Below are 12,740 nucleotides of genomic sequence, written 5' to 3' on the forward strand. Positions count from 1 at the left end.
AGGGTAAGGATTACTCACTGTGTAATTGTACTGGGATGTGTTTATTCAGCAGGGTAAGGGTTACTCACTGTGTAACTGTACTGGGATGTGTTTATTCAGCAGGGTAAGGATTACTCACTGTGTAACTGTACTGGGATGTGTTTATTCAGCTGGGTAAGGATTACTCACTGTGTAACTGTACTGGGATGTGTTTATTCAGCAGGGTAAGGATTACTCACTGTGTAATTGTACTGGGATGTGTTTATTCAGCAGGTTAAGGGTTACTCACTGTGTAACTGTACTGGGATGTGCTTATTCAGCAGGGTAAGGATTACTCACTGTGTAACTGTACTGGGATGTGTTTATTCAGCAGGTTAAGGATTACTCACTGTGTAACTGTACTGGGATGTGTTTATTCAGCTGGGTAAGGATTACTCACTGTGTAATTGTACTGGGATGTGTTTATTCAGCAGGGTAAGGATTACTCACTGTGTAATTGTACTGGGATGTGTTTATTCAGCAGGGTAAGGATTACTCACTGTGTAATTGTACTGGGATGTGTTTATTCAGCAGGTTAAGGATTACTCACTGTGTAACTGTACTGGGATGTGTTTATTCAGCAGGGTAAGGATTATTCACTGTGTAACTGTACTGGTATGTGTTTATTCAGCAGGGTAAGGATTACTCACTGTGTAATTGTACTGGGATGTGTTTATTCAGCAGGGTAAGGATTACTCACTGTGTAATTGTACTGGGATGTGTTTATTCAGCAGGGTAAATGTTACTCACTGTGTAACTGTACTGGGATATGTTTATTCAGCAGGGTAAGGATTACTCACTGTGTAATTGTACTGGGATGTGTTTATTCAGTAGGGGAAGGATTACTCACTGTGTAACTGTACTGGGATTTGTTTATTCAGTAGGATAAGGGTTACTCACTGTGTAATTGTACTGGGATGTGTTTATTCAGCAGGGTAAGGGTTACTCACTGTGTAATTGTACTGGGATGTGTTTATTCAGCAGGGTAAGGCTTACTCACTGTGTAATTGTACTGGGATGTGTTTATTCAGCTGGGTAAGGATTACTCACTGTGTAAATGTACTGGGATGTGTTTATTCAGCTGGGTAAGGATTACTCACTGTGTAATTGTACTGGGATGTCTTTATTCAGCTGGGTAATGATTACTCACTGTGTAAATGTACTGGGATGTGTTTATTCAGCAGGGTAAGGGTTACTCACTGTGCAACTGTACTGGGATGTGTTTATTCAGCAGGGTAGGGGTTACTCACGGTGTAACTGTACTGGGATGTGTTTATTCAGCAGGGTAAGGGTTACTCACTGTGTAATTGTACTGGGATGTGTTTATTCAGCAGGGTAAGGGTTACTCACTGTGTAACTGTACTGGGATGTGTTTATTCAGCTGGGTAAGGATTACTCACTGTGTAATATTACTGGGATGTGTTTATTCAGCAGGTTAAGGGTTATTCACTGTGTAATTGTACTGGGATGTGTTGATTCAGCAGGGTAAGGATTACTCACTGTGTAACTGTACTGGGATGTGTTTATTCAGCAGGGTAAGGGTTACTCACTGTGTAACTGTACTGGGATGTGTTTATTCAGCAGGATAAGGGTTACTCACTGTGTAACTGTACTGGGTTGTGTTTATTCAGCAGGGTAAGGATTACTCACTGTGTAACTGTACTGGGATGTGTTGATTCAGCAGGGTAAGGATTACTCACTGTGTAACTGTACTGGGATGTGTTTATTCAGCAGGGTAAGGGTTACTCACTGTGTAACTGTACTGGGATGTGTTTATTAAGCAGGGTAAGGGTTACTCACTGTGTAACTGTACTGGGATGTGTTTATTCAGCAGGGTAAGGGTTACTCACAGTGTAACTGTACTGGGATGTGTTTATTCAGCAGGGGAAGGATTACTCACTGTGTAACTGTACTGGGATGTGTTTATTCAGCAGGGCAAGGGTTACTCATTGTGTAACTGTACTGGGATGTGTTTATTCAGCAGGGTAAGGATTACTCACTGTGTAACTGTACTGGGATGTGTTTATTCAGCAGGATAAGGGTTACTCACTGTGTAACTGTACTGGGATGTGTTTATTCAGCAGGGTAAGGATTACTCACTGTGTAACTGTACTGGGATGTGTTTATTCAGCAGGATAAGGGTTACTCACTGTGTAAATGTACTGGGATGTGTTTATTCAGCAGGGTAAGGATTACTCACTGTGTAATTGTACTGGGATGTGTTTATTCAGCTGGGTAAGGATTACTCACTGTGTAATTGTACTGGGATGTGTTTATTCAGTCGGGTAAGGGTTACTCACTGTGTAACTGTACTGGGATGTGTTTATTCAGCAGGGTAAGGATTACTCACTGTGTAAATGTACTGGGATGTGTTTATTCAGCTGGGTAAGGATTACTCACTGTGTAATTGTACTGGGATGTGTTTATTCAGTCGGGTAAGGGTTACTCACTGTGTAACTGTACTGGGATGTGTTTATTCAGCAGGGTAAGGATTACTCACTGTGTAATTGTACTGGGATGTGTTTATTCAGCAGGGTAAGGGTTACTCACTGTGTAATTGTACTGGGATGTGTTTATTCAGCAGGGTAAGGGTTACTCACTGTGTAATTGTACTGGGATGTGTTTATTCAGCAGGATAAGGATTACTCACTGTGTAATTGTACTGGGATGTGTTTATTCAGCAGGGTAAGGGTTACTCACTGTGTAATTGTACTGGGATGTGTTTATTCAGCAGGGTAAGGGTTACTCACTGTGTAATTGTACTGGGATGTGTTTATTCAGCAGGGTAAGGGTTACTCACTGTGTAACTGTACTGGGATGTGTTTATTCAGCAGGATAAGGGTTACTCACTGTGTAACTGTACTGGGTTGTGTTTATTCAGCAGGGTAAGGATTACTCACTGTGTAACTGTACTGGGATGTGTTTATTCAGCAGGGTAAGGATTACTCACTGTGTAAATGTACTGGGATGTGTTTATTCAGCTGGGTAAGGATTATTCACTGTGTAATTGTACTGGGATGTGTTTATTCAGCAGGGTAAGGGTTACTCACTGTGTAATTGTACTGGGATGTGTTTATTCAGCAGGGTAAGGGTTACTCACTGTGTAATTGTACTGGGATGTGTTTATTCAGCAGGATAAGGATTACTCACTGTGTAATTGTACTGGGATGTGTTTATTCAGCTGGGTAAGGATTACTCACTGTGTAATTGTCCTGGGATGTGTTTATTCAGCAGGGTAAGGATTGCTTACTGTGTAAATGTCCTGGGATGTGTTTATTCAGCTGGGTAAGGATTACTTACTGTGTAAATGTCCTGGGATGTGTTTATTCAGCTGGTTAAGGATTACTTACTGTGTAAATGTCCTGGGATGTGTTTATTCAGCTGGTTAAGGATTACTTACTGTGTAAATGTCCTGGGATGTGTTTATTCAGCTGGTTAAGGATTACTTACTGTGTAAATGTCCTGGGATGTGTTTATTCAGCTGGTTAAGGATTACTCACTGTGTAACTGTACTGGGATGTGTTTATTCAGCTGGGTAAGGATTACTTACTGTGTAAATGTCCTGGGATGTGTTTATTCAGCTGGTTAAGGATTACTCACTGTGTAACTGTACTGGGATGTGTTTATTCAGCAGGATAAGGATTACTCACTGTGTAATTGTACTGGGATGTGTTTATTCAGCTGGGTAAGGATTACTCACTGTGTAATTGTACTGGGATGTGTTTATTCAGCTGGGTCAGGATTACTCACTGTGTAATTGTACTGGGATGTGTTTATTCACCTGGGTAAGGATTACTCACTGTGTAACTGTACTGGGATGTGTTTATTCAGCAGGGTAAGGGTTACTCACTGTGTAATTGTACTGGGATGTGTTTATTCAGCAGGGTAAGGGTTACTCACTGTGTAACTGTACTGGAATGTGTTTATTCAGCTGGGTAAGGATTACTCACTTTGTAATTGTACTGGGATATGTTTATTCAGCAGGGTAGGGGTTATTCACTCTGTAACTGTCCTGGGATGTGTTTATTCAGCAGGGTAAGGGTTACTCACTGTGTAATTGTACTGGGATGTATTTATTCAGCAGGGTAAGGATTACTCACTGTGTAACTGTATTGGGAAATTATCCCTTCAGCAGAGCATGAGGTACTCAATATGTAACTACAGACTTGCTTCTTACTCACCAGGGTAAGGGTATTTCTTTTTCTCTTTCTTTCTCTGTCTCTCCCCTTCAGTGCTCTAATTGTTTTCAGTAATCGAACTTACATCATTGAACATGTTGAGCAAGATAAACTTGGACGACATTTGTTATACAGACCTGAAGATCTCAAATCATTTCCAAGTAGATGTGGAGTCAAACATACCTCCCCTGAGTTAACCCTGACTGAGCACCTTCAGTGTTCACAGAGGGTGAGTAATGAGCATCAAGGTAACTGACTAAACACAACAAATGATCTACATAGAAATTACAACACAGAAACAGGCCATTCAGCCCAACAAACCCTCTAATCAAACAAAAAGTGCTCATCACATCAATCCACCCTGTTATCATCCCCTCTTCGTTCATCCCCCTCTCTAATCTAAACTCGAATATCGACACAGTTTCTGTCTCAACCACTAACTCTGGAAGTGAATCCCACAGCCTCACAACTCTCTCCTGCTCTGTTCTGGATCATTTCCATTTAATCTTCTATCTCTGGCTTCTTCTTGTTGACCCTCAATTACTGGAAATAGTCTTGAACACAGAAAGTTAGCTTACAGATACAACAACAAATGATACGAAGGCAAATGGCATGTTGGCTTTTATTACAAGGGGATTAAGGAAGATTAAGGAAGTCTTGGTAGAATTGTACAAGACTTTGGTGAGACTCCCTCCCACCGGAATACTGTGTACAGTTTTGGTCTCTATATTTAAGGAAGGATATACTTGCTTTGGAAGCAGTACAGTGATGGTTCACTAGATTGGTTTCTGGGATAAGAGGCTGAGGGAATTGTGCCTATCCTGGAGTTTAGAAGACTGAGAGGTGATTTCATTGAAATATACAAGATTTGAAGGGGCTTGACAGGGTCGACACTGAAAGGCTGTTTCCCCTGGATATGGGACTGATGACTCAGGACTGAGATGAGCAGAAATTTCTTTACTCAGAGGGTTGTGAATCTTTGGAATTCTCTACCCCAGAGGGTAGTGAATGCTCCATCATTGAATACATTTAAGGCTGGGATAGATAGGTTTTTGTTCTCTCAGAGAATCAAGGGATATGGGGAGTGGGTGGGAGAGTGGATTTGAGACTGAGGATCAGCCATGATCATATTGAATGACTCAGCAGGCTTGAGGGGTCACATGATCTGCTCCTGCTCCTATTTCTAATGTTCTTATGTTTTAATCACCTGGCCCAACTTTTCAACAACAGCTGCAGCTTGTGTTTACATCAGTGAAATAAAATGTTCGAAGATGCTTCATTGGAATGTTACAAAGCAAAATTTGTCACTGAGCTATATAAGGAGTTATTAGGGCACACAGTCAAAAGGTAGGTTTTAAAGAGCAACTTAAGAGAAGAAAGAGAGGTCGAGAGGTTTAAGGAGGGAATTCCAGAGCTTGGGCCTTGGCAGCTGAAGGCAGAGTCACCAATGGTGGAACGATTAAATTCCAAGATGCTCAAGAGGCCAATATTAGATGAGTGCAGATATCTTGAAGGGTTGTGCGTCTGGCGGAGAGTACAGTCATAGAGAGGGGTGAGGCCATGGAGGGATTTAAAAACAAGGATGAGAGTTTTAAGTCATCCTTGGAACCATTCTCATGAATCCTTTCTGCCTCGTTAAAGCCTTCATATCCTTTCTAAAGTGTGCTGCCCAGAATTGGACACAATACTCCAGTTGAAGCCAAACTGGTGTTTTATAATGGTTCGTCATAAATCTCTTGCTCTTGTACTCTATGCCCCTATTTATAAAGCCCAGTTTCCTGTATGCTTCATTAACCACTTTCTCAACCTGCCCTGTCACCTGCAGTGATTTCTGCACATATACCCCCAGGTCCCTCTGCTCCTTTGAACTGTACCCTTTATTTTATATTGCCTCTCCTTGCCCTTCCTACCAAAATGTATCACTTCACACTTCTCTGCATTAAATTTCATCTGCCACTTGTCTGTCCATTCCAACAACCTGTCTATGTCCTCTTGAAATCTATCTCTGTCCTCCTCACTGTTCACAATACTTCCAGGTTTTGTGTCATGTGCACGTTTTGAAATTGACAAACCTGTTGGAGGTTTTTGAGGATGTTACTAACAGAATTGATAAAGGGGAGTTAGTGGATGTGGTATACTTGGATTTTCAGAAGGCTTTTGATGAAAACCCAGAAGGTAGGTTTGCAAAATTAAAGCACATGGGATAGGAGGTAATATGCTGGCATGGATTAAGGATTGGTTAACAGGCAGAAAACATGGAGTAGGAATAAACGGGTCATTCTCGCGTTGGCAGGCTGTGACTAGTGGGGTACCACAGGGATCAGTGCTTGGGTCCCAGCCGTTCACAATATATGTCAATGATTTGGATGTGGGGACCAAATGTAGTATTTCCAAGTTCACAGATGTCACAAAACTAGGTGGAAATGTGTGTTGTAAGGAAGGTGCAAAGTGGCTTCAAAGGGATTTTATTAGATTTAGTGAGTGGGCAAGAACGTGGCAGATGGAATATAATGTGGAAAAATGTGAGGTTATCCACTTTGGTAGGAGGAATAGATGTGCAGAGTATTTCCTAAATGGTAAGAGATTAGAAAGTGTAGATGTACAAAGGGACCTGGGTGTCCTTGTCAATAAGTCAATGAAAGCTAACATGCAGGTGCAGCAAGCAATTAAGAAGGCTAATGGTATGTTAGCCATTATCACAAGAGGATTTGAGTACAGGAGTAGTGAAGTCTTGCTTCAATTGTATAGAACCTTGGTTAGACCGCACCTGGAGTACTGTGTGCAGTTTTGGTCCCCTTACCTTAGGAAGGATATTATTGCCATTGAAGGAGTGCAACGAAGGTTCACCAGACCTGTTCCTGGGAATATGGGACTGCCCTATGAAGAGAGATTGGGGAAACTGGGCCTGTATTCTCTAGAGTTTACTCTGAGGGTTGTGAATCTTTGGAATTCTCTACCCCAGAGGGCTGTGGAAGCTCAGTCATTGAGTATGTTTAAAGCAGAGATTGACAGATTTCTAAATACAAATGGCCTAAAGGGATATGAGGATAGTGTGGGGAAAAAGGCATTGAAGTGGATGATCAGCCATGATCTTATTGAATGGCGGGGCAGGCTCGATGGGCTGAATGGCCTACTCCTGCTCCTATGTTCCTATGTTCCTATTTCCTATGTACCCTGCCCACCCAAGTCTTGGTAATTTGTATATATCACTAAAAGCAGTGATCCCAACACCAATTCGTGGGGAACCCCACTATTTCCCGTTTGAAAAACAACAGCTCACCACTGCTCTCTGTTTCTCGTTACTCAGCCAATTTTGTATCCATGCTGCCACTATTTCATGGGCTTCAGCTTTGCTGCCATGCCTTTTATGTGGCATTTTATCAAACGCCTTTTGGAAGTCCATATACACCACATCAACGGCATTACCCTCATCAACCTTCTCCATGACCTCATCGAGAAAACTCAAGCAAGTTAGTGTAACGTGACTTATCTTTAACAAATCCATGTTGGCTTTCCTTAATTAATCCATGCTTAACCCAGATTATCATTTCTAAAAGCTTTCCCAGCACCAAGGTTATACTGACTGGCGTGTAGTTTCTGTGTTTATCCTCACACACTTTATTGAACAAGGGTGTAACATTTGTAATTCTCCAGACATCTAGCAGCACCCTTACTTCCTTCAATATCCTCGAATGAATTCCATCTGATCCTGGTGACTTCTTCACTTTACGTACAGCCATAGAAGGAGTGCAATATTTCCTCTCAATCAATTTTTAGTCCCCTAGTATCTTAACTGCCTCCTCTTTCACCATGATTTTGGCAGCATCTTCTTTCTTGGGAAAGACAGATGCAAAGTACTCTTTTAGTAGCTCAGACATGTCCTCACCCTCCATACATAAATCTCCATTTTGGTCCCTAATCATCCCCACCCCTCTTTTTACCACTGTCATGCAGAATCCCTCCCTGCCCCCCACCTCTCTTATCAAGAATGAGGCATATTAATTTTGTCATTATGAACATTGATTTTGAACTGTTGCTGGAGCGAGGAAATGACTTGTTAAACAGATCAGCCATGACTGGAAACAACATTTACATATTAAAAGACAGTGCTTGTGGATACAAAGGACCATTTCCTGACACATTCAACCCACAATTAACTCTGATCATCAGACATTGAAGGTGAGGAAGCTCACATTCCAGGATGACTACTAAGATGGCCGAATCCACAAACAGATGTGGTCAAACCAGCTAGTCACATGACTGACCTGCTGGGCAACCTGAGTTTTTGAATTGTACAGTTTGAGAGAGAGACTGTTTGGTCCTGGACTGTAAAGACCTCTCCTGGCTGGCTCACCACAGCCTCTCCTGTCTGCTCCCATCTCTTTCCCACAGAACTACAAATCCACTGAAGATGTGAATCACAGGAGAGAAAAGTCTCCTACATTGAACAAGGTTTAAGAAGAATACTGGGCCCCAATGAAAAGCACGTCTTACCTCCAATAAAGGACTCTACAGCGAGCTCGAGAAACAGTAACCAAAACCAGCTTCAGGTATTGCCTCAAACTTTTCCACTTTATTTCTTCTGCTCTTTTCTGTCTCTATCTGCATGTGTGTATCGTGTATGCATGCTAGCGTGTGCGTATCGCATATCCATAGGTGTTAACCTAATTAGAGTTTAATTTTAATAAAGTTCAACCTTTCTTCTTTAAACCTAAGAAAACATGTTTGGCTGGTTTCTTTGCCTTATAATTAGAAAGGAGTGAACAAGGATTCACCAAGGGGGAGCTAAAACAATGTGTTAAAAATTAAACCCTGTTACTGTAAGATCAGGTGAAGGCTGAGAGGGAACCCTAGACTTCTTTCTCACCTGGTCGTAACACTACCCTTTTGCTATTTATATGCCTCGAGAAAATTTTTGGATTCCCTTTCATATTGCAAACATACGAACATACGAATTAGGAGCAGCAGTAGGCCACTCGGCCCCTCGAGCCCCTCATTCAACAAGATCATGGCTGATCTGATTGTAACCTCAACTCTGCCTACCCCTGATAACTTTTCACCTCCTTGCTTATCAAGAATCTATCTACCTCTGCCTTAAAAACATTCAAAGACTCTGCTTCCACCACCTTTTGAGGAAGTGATTTCCAAAGGCTCACAAACTTTTGAAAGAATTTCTCCTCATCTCTGTCTTAAATGGGCGACCCCTTACTTTTAAACAGTGACCCCTAGTTCTAGATTCTCCCACAAGAGGAAACATCCTTTCCACATCCACCCTGTCAAGACCCCTCAGGATCTTATATGTTTCTTATATGTATGGATCTTATATATTAGCTTCCAGTCTCTCCTCATACTCTCTCTTTGCTTCTATTATCTCTTTTTTTCACTTCTCTCTGAACTTTTTATGTTCAACCTGATATCTGTGGCATAAAATTCCAGCTGACATCTTTCCATATCTTCTCTTTTTTCTTCAAGGGTAAGCAAGTATTCAGCCGAAGGGTTTTCTTACCTTTTTTTTAGGTGTGTGTGTGTGTGGCTAAGGTAAAAAAAAGAAACTTTAATATCTGTGTCTTTATGCTTTACTCCATTACTGGTTATGACTTGTTTCTTACTAAACTAATCATTTAGTTTTTTATTAAAGAAACCTGGTTGGTTTGTTTTATTCTGGGGAAAAAAGAGCTTCTAACTGACTGTATCGCGAAGTGGGAGAATGTAACTATATGTTGTGACCTGTGGAGAAGTGGGACTAGAATAAACAGTGCACTCCTCCCACCTCATTCATAACAGAAGAAAAACAGAAAGTACTGGAAATACTCAGCAGGTCTGGCAGCATCTGTGGAGAGAGAGAAACAGAGTTAACGTTTCAGGTCAGTGACCCTTCTTCAGAGCTGGCAAAGGTTAGAAATGTAAAAGGCTTTGAGCCAGTGAAAAGGGGGAGGGGGAAGAAGAACAAAAGGGTCTGTGTGTGATAGGGCAGAGGGCAGGAGAGAGTAAATGACAGAGATGTCACTTTCTGTTTTTATTTCAGATTTCCAGCAACTGCAGTATTTTGCTTTTATTATTATGCTTCCATTTTTAAAGGGAGGCTGGCAGTGAAGGAACTTGTCGTGTGTATGCCTCCAATTTAAAGCCTGTAGAGCTCATTAAAGAGCTCATTAACAGACTTGTCAGTATCAGCTCACAGTTTTGGAAGGCTGGGAATAGGGCAGCTGCCATGTGGGGAATGAGACAGTGTTGTAAAGACGTGAATAGTGTGGAAGACCATGGGAAGGGCTGATTAAAATACTGCAGAAGCAGCAAATAAAGCTCAGCTGCATCAGACGTGTCTCGATGTAGCCATTGTTACAGCTGGAAGAGTTGAATTTCTCATTGGGAAGTGGCAGGAAACCAGAGAGGGATGTGAGCCTGCTGGCAACATGGGGCAGCTGAGGTTGGCCGTGGAAGGCCTGGTGAATGTACAAAGCCCAGCTGAGGGAGTTCAGATGGGAAGAGGCTACTCTGACATTGGACAGAGCAACCAGGATTAACTGCGGGGGGCGGGGGGGCGGGGGGGGGGGGTGCAGATGCAACTTCCTGGACAGCAGGAGGCCAGAGGAGTGCAGCAAGGAGAGGAAGGTGTGACCCAAGACATCAGGCACAGCCCAAGAGTCAACTGCCTGCAAATTCCGGAGCACCAGTGCTGTAGAAGTCTGCGCCTGTCCAGGCAGATGTTTGTGCCTGTCCAGGCAGATGTTGATCTTTTATGTTCTGATGCACAATGACCTGGGGCCTCACGGCTCTCATGACAGTCCCCTACCTGCAGCCATCAAGGGTCCCATCGCCCTGAACTTCTATGCAACCAATCGTTTCAGGGATCAGCTGTTGACCTAGGTGGCATCTTGCAGTTGGCATCTCATTAGGCCATCAGGCAGGTCACAGATGCCTTATTCAGGACGGCAGGGACTACAACCACTTCGACACAGATGGGCCTGTACTGACACAGAGTGCAGTGAGTTCAGTCTCCATAGCTGGAATCCCCCAGGTGCAGGGCATCATCGCTTGCGCCTTTGAGGCCATCAAGGCACCCAGTGACTGGTCAGTGAGATCCATCAACAGGAAGGGCTGCCACTCTCTCAATGTCCAACTCATCCACAACAACAAAAGCATCCTTCATGTGTGCACTCGCTTTCCTGGCAGCTGCCATGACTCCTTCATCCTCCACCAGTCTAGGTTGCCTTGGAACTTTACTTTATCCCCCAAAGTGCATGAATGGATTCAAGTGGATAAGGGAAATCAGTTGAAGAGATGACAACTGAACCCTCTGCGAGAGCCCCAGACAGAAGCATATCGGCGATACAACCAGTGCCAGCTGCTCAACAGGCCATTGGTTTTGTGAAGATGTGATTCCAGTGCCTGTATCAGTCATCTAATACCCTCCTGCAGGGTCTTGGTCATTGTGGTGGTCTCCTGCACCCTCCATAACATGGCCCTGCGGAGAGGTGTGGACCTTGAGAACAGTCAGGCCCTGGATGGCGATAGCTCATGGGGGCAGGAACAGGAGGTAAGAGAGGAGAAGGAAGACTGGGTAGAGGGGGATAACGCTGAACCAAGAGATGCCCCTGCGACATGACGAGGTGACCTTCTGCCACCATCCGGACAGAGGACCTCCCTTCTCCCCCTCATGGCCTGCAGCATTAGATCCAGGTCTAAGTGAGGGTCTTCCCTGCCCTAGTGCCAGGCTCCACCACTGCTGTGACATTTTGCTTTCGCTCCCTCAAGACAACCAGCAGCATCAGTGATGGCTGCCGTCGAAGTCTACATGTGCCCAGCCATATTCAATCGCACTGGCTCTAAGAGGGCAGGAAACCTGTCTCCATACAATTAAGATCATTCCCACTTGAATATTGCAATCTGAATCAGCTTCCCAGAGAAGACAGGCTTCAGGTCAAAACCAGACCCAGGGCCTGATTTTCATTATGGAGGCAGGAAACAGGAATCTTCTGCTGAAACTCTCATCCATGCCTTTGTGAACTTGAGGTCATCCGAAACTCTGCTGCTGTACGAACGATCTCCTAACATGCACCAAATTCTGATCACCAATCATCCCTGTGCTCACTGGCTCCTGGTTAAGTAACACCTTGATTTTAAACTTCTTATCCTTGTTTTCAAATCTTCCATGGTCCCATAGAGTCATAGAGTTATACAGCACAGAAACAGGCCCTTTGGCCCATCCTGTCTGTGCCGGCCATCAAGCACCTAACTACTCCAATCCCATATTCCAGCACTTGGCCCATAGCCTTGTATGCTATGGCGTTTCAAGTGCTCATCGAAATACTTCTCTCATGTTGTGAGGATTCCTGCCTCTACCACCTCTTCAGGCAGTGTGTTCCAGATTCCAACCACCCTCTGGGTGAAATTTTTTTTCCTCAAATCCCCTCCAAACCTCCTGCCCCTGACCTTAAATCTATGTCCCCTGGTTATTGACCCCTCCGCTAAGGGAAAAGATTTCTTCCTATCTAACCTAAACATAATTTTGTATCCCTCAGTCAGGTCCCCTAAGTGAGGGGT

At 43.4% G+C, this 12,740-nt stretch overlaps 1 protein-coding gene across 1 annotated transcript in view; it reads right to left on the reverse strand.

The window, feature by feature from the left end:
• LOC137377639 (disintegrin and metalloproteinase domain-containing protein 12-like) overlaps positions 1 to 12,740 on the reverse strand; it is a 561,477-nt gene that overhangs the window by 537,316 nt on the left and 11,421 nt on the right. The window lies entirely within an intron of this gene.

The sequence above is a fragment of the Heterodontus francisci genome, chromosome 1 (assembly GCF_036365525.1).
Source record: "Heterodontus francisci isolate sHetFra1 chromosome 1, sHetFra1.hap1, whole genome shotgun sequence".
Lineage (NCBI taxonomy): Eukaryota > Metazoa > Chordata > Chondrichthyes > Heterodontiformes > Heterodontidae > Heterodontus > Heterodontus francisci.